This window comes from Nicotiana tabacum, chromosome 12 (assembly GCF_000715075.1).
Source record: "Nicotiana tabacum cultivar K326 chromosome 12, ASM71507v2, whole genome shotgun sequence".
NCBI classification, from domain to species: domain Eukaryota; kingdom Viridiplantae; phylum Streptophyta; class Magnoliopsida; order Solanales; family Solanaceae; genus Nicotiana; species Nicotiana tabacum.
This window is the reverse complement of record NC_134091.1, coordinates 99,769,537-99,781,530: the sequence shown is the minus strand read 5'-3', so window position 1 is coordinate 99,781,530 and position 11,994 is coordinate 99,769,537. Positions and strand designations below refer to the sequence as shown.

General features: G+C 39.5%; 1 long non-coding RNA gene across 1 annotated transcript; it reads left to right on the top strand.

Moving 5' to 3' along the window:
- The first annotated feature begins 5,601 nt into the window (after window positions 1-5,601).
- On the top strand, window positions 5,602-10,232 carry LOC142166912 (uncharacterized). The gene is made up of 2 exons (XR_012697426.1): window positions 5,602-8,559; window positions 9,196-10,232. It is a non-coding gene; the product is annotated as an uncharacterized LOC142166912 (long non-coding RNA).
- The last annotated feature ends 1,762 nt before the right edge of the window (window positions 10,233-11,994 follow it).

Sequence of the window (11,994 nt, the reverse complement as noted above, 5' to 3'; positions counted from 1 at the left end):
TTTAAATTTTAGTGTTATTATAATTTATTATATATGTAAATATTTATTTATAACAGGGACTATACTTTTGTTTTAACTGAATTGTTACAATAGCCTACCAAAACCGTTGCAATAGGACCCAAATGGCGTTCATTAGACAATATAAACCGTTGCAATAGATCCTATAAACTGTTCCAAAATAATTTATAAATCGTTCCATTATAAATAAAACCGTTACGATAGCTTAAAGAAACCGTTGTTATACCCATACATAACCGTAACAATATCGTACATAAGTGTTGCATTAAATAATATGGTAACGGTTAAGAATCGTTGTATAAACAATATAGTAACGGTTTAAAACCGTTCCAATTGGAAAAAATAACCGTTCCAACAGTGAAAGGAAAAACCGTTGCGATAGATGAATCTATAGCCATGTCGATGCAAACTGTTGCAAGAACCGTTCCTATAAACCTATGGGCACGCGGGCTGATGGAACGGGCTGTAAACCATTCCAATATCTCTATGGTAACAGTTTCCCATGCGTTACCGTAGACCAATTTTTCAGTAGTGAGATAACCCTGTTAGGAGCATAATCTAAAGCACCCCTCCACTCTATTCGTGGAAAACCTGGCATAGCCAGTGTCACAGTGTTGGCATGACAGTCAAGAATAACATGATAGGGCGACAACCAGTCCATGCCCAAAATAACATTAAAATCTACCATACTGAGCAACAAAAAATCGGCTTTGGTCTCAAAACCACTAAGAACAACTAAACACGACCGATACACATAGTCAACAACAAGGGAATCTCCCACATGTGTGGACACATAGACAGGAGAATTCAAAGAATCACGGGATACCTGTAAGATGACACATAGGAATAAGTGGAGCCTGGATTAAATAAGATAGATGCATCTCTATGACAGACCAGAACAATACATGTGATGACTGAGTCGGATGCAACTGCCTCCATCATAGCAGAAAGAGCATAATATCTGGCCTGGCCTCCCCCTCTAGGGCGGCCTCTACCGCCCGACCCCCACCTCTAGTTGGCTACGCAAGTGGAGTAAAAACTAGTGCGGTAACCATGGACTGAGAAGCCTGAGGACCCGGTGAAATACGCAGAGCCTGAGTAGTCTGTGGAGGTGCACCCCTCCTGAGTCTGGGGCAATCCCTCACCATATGACGAGTGTCACCACACTCAAAACAAGCTCTCAGAGGACGTGGCTGTTGTGGTTGGTTCGGCCCTGATCGGCTGGATTGACCACTGAAAGCACCTCGTGCAAGAGGTGCACTAGACAAGGGCGGTGCATAATAGGGAGCCTGGGGCCTAGAAGTGGTCGGAATACCGCTGGAAGCTGGAAGTACTGAATGAACAGGGTGGCTCATATAGCCCCTACCATGACGAGCTGCAACTGGGGCACGGGCACTACTATATGTGCCAGAATCTCGAGGCCTCTTGTCGTCCCTCTCTTGTCTCTCCCGGGCCCACATACCCTCCAATCTCCTAGCGATCTCCATTACCTGCTGGTATGCGATGTCCATCTCCAACTCTCGGGCCATGCTAAATCTGATAATAGGGTTGAGCCCCTCGATAAATAGACGGACTCACTCTCTAACAGTAGAAACCAAGGCTGGTGCATGCCTGGACAAATCACTGAACCGGACTGCATACTCCGATACGATCATAGAACCCTGGCGCAACTGCTCAAACTCTATGTGCCATGCATCCCTGAGACTCTGGGAACAAACTCCCTCAAGAACGTATATGAGAACTGATCCCAGGTGAGTGCAGCCACCTTGGCCGGACTATCCAACTCATACGCTCGCCACCACTGATAAGCCGCTCTTTTAAGATGGAACGTGGTGAAAGTAACCCCACTAAACTCCACAATCCCTATAGTACGGAGGATACGGTGGTGCTCCTCAAGATAACCTTGGGCATCCTCTGAAGCCAAACCGCTGAAAGTAGGAAGGTGGTACTTCTTGTACCTCTCGAGCCTGAGCTGCTCCCCCTCAGAAGTTGCAGCCCTAACCTCGGGCTGAACTGGGGCGACCGGCTGCACTGGTATGACCTCTGGGACCTGGTCAACATGGACCCGCTGCTCTAGGGTATGGGAGGCCAGAGTCTGTGCTCCTCCTCCGGCCTGAGATGTGGCGGGGGCAAGTAGGATCAACCCTGCCTGAGCTAAAGTGCCGAACATGCTCAGAAACTAGGCGAGGGTCTCCTGAAGTGCTGGAGCAGTAACAAGCGTCTTAGGTGGCTTCTATCCAACTGGAGCTACTGGTGGCTTCTCTGTAGTAGTTCGTGCAGGTGCTCTGGCTGCACCACGTGGACGTCTTCGGCCTCTACCCCAGCCCCGGCCTCTCGCGGCTCTAGTAGGGGGCATGAGTGTCTGGTCATCTGATCCGGCGGTGCGTGTCCTCACCATCTATGAGAGAATAAAAAGACAGAAGTTTAGAATTACGAAGTCAACAATTTCGCACGATAAGGAATCAAAAGAGTGAAGCTTTTCCTAACAGTTTCGTAGCCTCCCGAAGATAAGTATAGACGTCTCCGTACTGATCCGCGAGACTCAGCTAAACCTGCTTGTGACTCATAGCACCTATGAACCTAGAGCTCTGATACCAACTTGTCACGACCCCAATTTTCCCTTCGTAGGATGTCGTGACGGCTCTTAGCCTCTAAGCCTAGGTAAGCCTAACAAACATGCGGAAGTGAATGAGAACAATAATCTAAAATCTCAAAACTTAACAACATATATATAAAGGGAAATCTCTACAGCTCAAGTGTATACAAAAGACCAAAACCTGGTGTAATATGTGTCAATGGCTCTGTGACAATGCCAAATCATTCATATACAGTTGTGTCTAATAAGGAAGGAAAATATAAAAAGGGATAGAAGGGGACCCCGAGGCCAGCGGTGTACCTTGAAGTCTCCAAATGCAAACTCAACTCACTTGTGCCGGGACTGATAAGATGTACCTGAATCTGCATAAAAGGATGTGCAGAAGCGTAGTATGAGTACACCACAACGGTACCCAATAAGTGTCAAGCCTAACCTCAGTAGAGTAGTAACGAGGTCAGGCCAATGCCCTACTAGAGATAATAAGAAGCAAGATGAAAGATATAATGATATACTGATAACGACAATGGAAATGAACAATAAGGAATTTACCAAGAATTAACAACACAGAATCAAGGCAGTAATACAATACGGAAGGAAACAAGGATTTACACGTTAAGGAAACAAACAACCAAGACAAATACAACAAATAGAGAAAGATCGACAAGGGCCACTACCGAGGTACCGCCTAGTAGTCACAAATCAGAAAAGTAACTCATAGTCTTTCCTTATATCACTGCGGGAGCCTTTACATTTAGTTTTAAAAATTATTTTTCCCGAAATAGCATCCTGCGTTTTAGCCTACCTTATCACACCGCATGACTTCTAGTAGTTCTCCTACTAGACACACGTTTCAAGCCCACCTTATCTCATCGCATGCGTTTCAACACCCAGACCTTATACCACCACATGCGTATCAATATCACAACGTAATACAACTCACACCTCAAGTGCCCAATATCACAACTTGCCAGAAAAGCCAAACAATAACAGAGTTTCATAATAAGGAGCCCACGACTCAACCACAATGTACACAAAGTCTCAACAATAACAACCGGAGAGTAACTCGATAAAATGATATTTCACAACTTACACTTTGCCTCAATAGGAACCACGACCTTTGCAACTCAATACCAAATTTCAACAACATGATATTCCAAGAAATAGCAATTTCAAGTAAGAATTCAATAGTTAAATAATGAATACGGAATAAGGAAGCAAGTACTTCAACTAAACATGCAGGACAATTTGTAAATAAGAGATAAGACAAGTAGATATGTGAAACTAGACTAAATATGATGACTATAACATGTTAAAGTAACTAAATTAAAGCATGAAAGGGAACTACATAGCTAAAAACCGGGAATTTTAACATTTAGCCAGTGTACACAATCGTCAGCTTGCGTACATGGCTTTCACATATCACAATTATCACAACAATACCAAATCCTAAGGGAAATTTCCTCCACACAAGGTTAGACAAGTCACTTACCTCAAACCACGCTAAATCAATCAACTAGAAGGCTTTTCCCTCGATTTTTCAACTCCGAACGACTCGAATCTAGTCAAAATAATTTCATACTATAAATATAACTATAGGAAGCTAATTCAAACAATGAAATTACGATCTTTGCAAAGAATTGAAAAATCGACCCAAAAAGTCAACCCAGGCCCGCGTTTCGGAACCCGACCAAAATTATAAAAATCGAACACCCATTCGATATCAAGTCCAACCATACAAGAATTATTCAAATCTGACCTCATTTCACCTTTCAAAACTCAAAGATTTAGCCTAGGGAGCTTCTACCAATTTTTCCCAATTTCTAACTCCAAAGCACCAATTAAATGATGAAATTATCAATAGATTCATGTGAATTAATAAAAAACGAGTTAGAATTCCTTATCCCAAAGTCCTCTATGAAAATCCCTCGAAATTTTACCTCAAACCGAGCTCTCTATGTCCCAAAATAAATTATGAAATTTAACCCTCGATCAAGCCCTTTTCTGCCCAGTGATCCTCGCTTCTGCGGGCCTAGGGTGCTTCTGCGACGCCGCACCTGCGGAAAAGCCATCGCTGGTGCGGAAAACACTTAAGTCCAGAAGTCTTGCACCTCCGTTATCGCTTCTGCGCATGCACTTCTGCAGATATTGTCCTCTCCTGCGATCCAAGGCCTCCCTGGCCTTCTCCGCTTCTGCGATGCCTTCCTCGCACCTACGAGTCCGCTTTTGCGGAACATGGACCACACATGCGGTCCTAGCTGGCCTTGGCAAAACATGCTTCTGCGGCCCAAAATGCGCAGGTGTGATTGCACCAGAAGCAGCAGTGCTTCAAACATCTCACAAGTTCAATTTTTGTTCCGGATTTGATCCGAATCATACCCGAGCCCCCCCGGGATCCCGTCCGAAGATACAAACTAGTTCCAAAACACATACGGATCTACTCGAAGCCAAAAATCAGATCAAACAACGTAAATTCTATGAATCACAACCCAAATTCAAGCCTAAGCAATTATGAACTTCCAAATTCTGAAACCGATGCCGATTCATACCAAAACAACTCCGATTGACCCCAAATTTTGCACACAAGTCATAAATGACATTACAGACCTATTCCAACTTTCATAATCGGGATCCGACCTCGATATCAATAAAGTCCACTCCCGGTCAAACTTCAAAAAAATCTTCCAATTTTTCAACTTTTGTCACTTCACACTGAATCGACCTACGGACCTCCAAATTAACATCCGGGCACGCTCTTAAGGCCAAAATAACCTTACGGAGCTATCGGAACCATCAAAACTCTATTCCGGAGTTATCTTCACACAAGTCAAACTACGGTCAACCCCACGACTTAAACATTCCAACTTAGGGACTATGTGTCCCATTTCACTCCGAAACTCACCCGAAACCAAAACCAACCACCCGACAAGTTACGTAACCACAATATAGCTTATAGGAAGCATAATTTAGGGAATCTCAGCTAAAATATTCAAAACGACTGACCGGGACGTTACACCAAGTAGGGTTAAGTACATGGCAAGGCAACAAAGGAGGGGAGAATAAATCAGTAGGGGCTCCAATAATACAAATTGAATACAGGGCAAGGCAACAAAGGAGGGGAGAATAAATCAGCAGGGGCTTCAACAATACAAATGGAACAAGTGCAAGAAGTAGTGACAAAAAATGGTGGTGCGCAGAGGAAATTACAAATGGAACATGGGAACCTAGGGTAAAAGGCATGGGTGAATTTTTTTGAAGGGAGTAAAATGGCAGCCAAAGGTATGGAACTTACTTTCATCCCACTAGCAATCATAAATAGGGAGAAATTAGTTGAGTTAGTGCAAGAAGATATAGCTAGTGAATATGAGAAATGGAGGTTTGCGCTTATTGCATATATGATAGGATACACGCCTACAATTGGAGCAATGGAAAGATTTGTACCGGAACAAGGTAGCTTCGACCATAAATCAAAGGTATTCTTTCATAATGCAGGCTACTTTGTGATTAATTTCATTTGTAAGAAGGATAGGAAACGGGGCCTCATATGTTGAATAATAGGCCCTTAGTCCTTAGGCCATGGACACCTGAGTTCAATTTTGGATGATGAGGAGTTGAAAACAATTCCCTTTTGGGTGAAATTTCCAATCTTTCATTGAGTGTCCTAATGCTTTAAGTAAAATTGAGAGTGGGTTGGGATAGTCACTATATATGGATGATTGTAATACCAATACTAATAGAATATCATTTGCTAGAATTCTTGTGGAAGTGGCTGTAACCAACTAACTATCTAGTATTATTAAGGTAAAAGACCCACAAGAGAGGGTCTTTGAACAAGAATTATGGTATAATTGGAAGCCGATGTATTGCCCTAATTGCTTGCAAATTGGACATATTTGTCTATCTAAGAAGAAATAACAGCCTCAGGCAGAGATTAAAGCAGGTCCACAACATAGGACTAAGCCACAACAACAGACAAAAGAGTGGAAGGCTATAGGGTTCAGTGAAAGAATCCAGAATCAGGCTCTGGGAGCAAACGACAGGCCCAGAGAACAACCTTTCATTTTGATCGTGACAAAAAAAGAAAGAAGAGAGGGAACTTGGAGTTGGCGCCCACATAACGGATTGCTTGCTTAATAAGCCATCCTGGCTTTCACTCCTCCAGTTAGATTATTCTGCTTTGTCTCACCTAGGCGGCCTACCCGCTTTCCTTTCGTTCAGCTGTCCTCAACCGCGCCATAGGGACTTCTCAGTGAAAATCCAATTCATTATCATCCACCGAGTATTCTATTTATATAGGCTGAGTTTTGGCCATGTGTTCGTGTAGATCAGCAGCCAAAAATCCACATGTCCCTAAAATTGGTAATCATGTGACTGTTATAAATAGTTTTAAGATGCGGGTAGAGAAAGGCCAATCTGTTGATTAAAATTTAGTCGCAGTTGAGGTAGAACAATGCAGTACAAGTGGAAGTGGAGAAACTGGAGGGCACACAAGCACTTAAATTTATCCATCATGTTGATAGTTTCCTGAATATGAGAGGTATCAATAAGTTTAAGCACAAGGAGATGAAGATGTTTCTAAGGGAGCATAAAGTTAGTTTGATAGCAAAAAGTGAATACAGAGTTCAAAATAATAAGGCTTCTAAGATCCTTAATAAGGTTATGCCAGGATGGTCTTGGTGTACCAATGCTTCTTATGCTTCAAGAGGTAGAATATAGAATGTGCGGAACCCAAACATCATTCAGTTTGCTATTTTGGACATATCTACACAACTGATCCATAAGATAGTGAAAAGAAGTCTAGTCCAAGCGAATTTCACTTCTCATTTGTATATGGTCTGCACATAATACATGATAGGGGTGCTTTATAGGATAAATTGAAGTCTTTGGATGCACAAATGGTGTCACCATTGTTGATCATGGGTGATTTTAACTATATTTTAACTACTGAGGACATGATACATGGGAGTGAAGTACAGGATAATGAGACTAAGGATTTTAGAGCTTTCATGGAAGATTGCAGAATAAATGAGCGACTAACTGTTGGAAGAGCATATACATGGACAAACAACCATGTATACAATAGAATTGACAGAGCTATTATGAATGCTTCCTGGATGACTAGCATGCTCTCATTGCAGGTTCATGTATTGGATTTTTACTTTTTAGATCACTCCCCCGTGTATTAAGATAGAACCATCACCTGAAAACGGGAAGAATCCATTTAGATTTTACAATTGTCTAGCAGAGCACACTGACGTTGGAAGGATAATTCATAAAAACTGGCTACTACAAGATGGGAAGATGGCTAGTATATGGCAGAATTTAAAGATAGTTAGAAAAGCATTGAAGAATCTCAATACCAAAGCATTTACAAAAGGTAACTGAGAAAATATACATTTAGAGAAGACTTGAAATAGGTGAAAGGCCATATGAGGGGTATCAATGTGACTACTAATCAGTTTGAAGCAGGGAAGAGCATTATATTGAAGCATGAGAAATGAAGCCTAATTAAAGAAAGTATATACCAGCAGAAGTCAAGTGTGTAGTGGATAAAGATGAGAGACTCTAACACAGAATACTTCTTTGCCAATATGAACGGACGAAAAGTACAAAATCAGATTAGAAAGGAAGAAAAGCAGAAAATCAAATTAGAATGCTCATGTCACAATATAGGGAACTGATTAAAAGCATAGAGGGTATAGAGGCTGAAATTCTGGAATTCTATAAGAAGCTACTTAGATTTGCGACTACCAATCTCCATGTTATACATACTGGAGTTCTAAAACAGGGTTCTTTACTTAATAAAACTCAACAGTTGTAGCTCATCAATCCTTTCACAAAAGAAGAGGTAGTCCAAGCCCTGAAAGGGATAGATGATATGAAGGCCCCACGTGGAGATGGATTTAATGCATATTTTTTCAAGAAAGCATTGGCTATTGCGGGAGGAGGTAACAAATGCAATCCTTGACTATTTTGAGACAGCTAACATGTATAAACCTATTAATACCACCTCAGTTATATTAATTTCTAAAGTAAAAACCCTTCATCAATAAAGGAATACAAACCTATTTTTTTGTTGCACTACTCTATACAAAATTATATAAAAAATGATTACAAGTAAACTATAGCATGTGATGGACTTATTAGTTGATTACAGCCAGACTGCTTTTATACCTGGAAGAATGTTGGCTGGCAATGTGCTTCTTAGTCATGAACTGGTCAAAGGATATGGAAGGAAGGGGGTCTCACCTAGGTGTATGATAAATATAGACATGTAGAAGGCTTATGATTCCAAAAAATGGATTTCTTGAACAGATGCTCACAGGGTTGAGATTTCCTAAAAAAAATTTTAGGGTGGATTATGGGGTGTGTCAGGACAGTGTCATACTCTGTCATTTGCTACTAAAAGATGAGTGAGACAGGGTGATCCAATGTTCTCATATATGCTTGTTTTTGTAATGGAGTATCTAACTAAGATATTGAAGACCTTAAAAGAGAAGCCAAACTTCAATTTTTACCCTATATATGAAAAACCAAACATTTTGCAACTGAGTTTTGCAGATAAACCTACTTCTGTTTTACAGAGGTGATGCAGTCGAGTGCATATGCTCTATACATGCTTTCAACAGTTTTCTAAGGTGTTAGGACTAATAGCAAACTAGAGCAAGAGTTGCATATACTTTGGAGGAGTTCCATCTGCAGGGGGTTTGAATATTACTAGTACGTTCACATGGAACAAGGCTTCACTTCTGAAGCACCTTTGGAATATCTGCAGCAAGAAGGACATATTTTGGAACCCATTGATACATGCTTATTATATAAAAGGGAAGGAGCCTTGGGGGACATCTACTAACCAAGTCTCTTGGTTAATTCAGAATGTGCTGCAAGCTGCAAAACACTTGACTGAGGCGGGTGTGAGGAAGACAGAAGTGCTGAGTACAGAGAGCTACTCAATCAGGGAAGTATACAACAAATTAAGTAGTGATTTCCTTAAAGTAGCTTGGAGAAGAATTGCATGTAACAATCAAGGAAGTCATAAATGGCTGTTCATTCTATATCTAGCAGTCTAGGGAAGGTTATACACCAAAGATAGACTAAGCAGATGGGGTGTGGTAACCTGCTCAACATGCTCTTTATGTGAAGTTGAAATGGAAAGTCACCAACACCTATTTTTTGAATGTATGTTCCCCACAAGTGTTTGGAGAAAACTTCTAGCTTGGCAAGGGATAAACAAGCAAGTACAAGGGTGGGAAGAGGAAATTAAGTGGACTATTGCACATGCTAATGGGAGACACACTCAAGATGAAATCTACAGGATTACCCTAGCAGCTACTGTATATCATCTATGGTTAGAGAGGAACTACAGACTATTCCAAAAAGTGCATTAGAGAGGGAACCTGAGGCCACAACTGAGAAGACTACTGCTTAGCATAAATTTCTATCCTTAGGCTAATAGCTCATGAGTTTAGGAAGATGAGAGAACTGAAGTGAGGAGGCTGAAGTCTGGGGCCATCTGTCCAGCTTCAGAGATGCCACTTATACTGTAAATACTTACTTTGGTAAATAAATCTTTTAATTACAAAACGAAAGTACATGTTATAAGAAAAATCAAATTATGGTGGATGTCTACTCTTCCTCTATGATCTTCTCAAATACTTAATGACATATTCAATGACATATTTCTATACTTAATGACATATTCAATGACATATTTTTCTTCACTTTTCATGCCTATATAAAGGCCTTGTAATAGATAGGAAAATACTCACAATTGAAGAAGAAAATCTCTCTCCTCTCTCTCTCTCTCTATATCTCTTAGCTTGTTTTTCCTTGTTCTATATTGTTACTTTGAGCTATATTTCATAACATGTTATCAGTACGAATTGCTCATTTCATGATCTTCTACGTCAAGACTATGTAAATTATAAGCAAACAATGAGATCAAGTACAATAAAAAAAGTCTTGGATAATAATACAAAGATAAGTTTTACATCCATCTGAACCCATTCATACTTTCATATCTTTGCATTAACTTTTTGTGCAGTATTTAGTTAAAATAGTTTTTTCAATTGTATCCACTGAAATAAAGAACTGGAAATGTATGCCTTTATTTGCTACATCTCTTATAGGACAAAGATAATATTTCAACGTATATATATGTTCTGACCTTTTACATACTATGATAGATAATTATTAAGGTAATTTAGTAATAATATTTTTACCTTCATATGATGTATTTCATTGAAAGCAAAATTATCAAATATGTAGGCGATTTTACAGTACCTTGCAAATTTGGCATTCGAATATACAATCAATATAAACTCATTATAGTTATAATTTATAATAGTCACGGTTATGCATTAAGCCTTAAATATTTTTGCTAGAAACATAAGGCTCATTCCTCCGTATTGAATTTTTTTGGTGAAGTTCTTATAGTCTTTGAAATATAAGTGGTTATAGGTTATCTGCACCTTTCCCCTAATTAATTTATTAAAATATAAAAGTGATTGTATCATTTAGAAAAAAAAATAAAAAAAAGTTAGCATATATCCTAACTAGCATTTTTGTTGCAGAGGAACTGTTTCAAGATTGAAATAGTTATATATGTCTTCTTGAAAGTTAATTTACTTATGCCTATAATTATGAAGTAATAATATTTTAAAGGCTCGAGTACGAGTCCTAGTGAATTTTGGCGTATTATGCCAAAGATTGAGGGTAAGACGATGGGTTCAAGTCCCAACGCACTATGTTGATGAAAAGACGTTGGATTCAAGTTCCAACGCATTATGGCCTAACATGCCTTTATATGGGTAATGCATTGGGTTTGAGTTCTAATGCACCATATTGATAATAATAATAACTAAAGAAAAAATAATGTATTTTTCATGAAAAAGCATGAAGCTTGTCCCACTTGATTTGCTCCATTCTTGAAATGAATGCGATAGCAGTGCATGATAAGTCTAAATAAAGATAAGTGGTTGACCAATGAATGGGGGCGTGCGAAAGGCCAAAATAATAATAGTTATCACTATGGTAATTATAAAAAGGGAGAACAATACAATGTTTACCATCAAATTGGTATGAAAAATAAATAAATAAATAAAGCACATTGTATGATTATACTCCATTCTTTGAAGAGAATGTGGCTTGTGATAAACATTAAGAATGCATACTCATTCCTGAAAGTGAATGTGAAAATATATATGTGATAAAGATTATGCATAATAATGTACTTGTGCATGGTTGGATAAATACTACAACTCACCTCTAAGGGAGGTTTGAGACAAAGAAAGATAATAAATATTATTGTGTAGTTACATGAATATATCATTGGTCGCATACATGTGATACGCCAAAAATATTTTGTCAAGCCTTATGAAAGT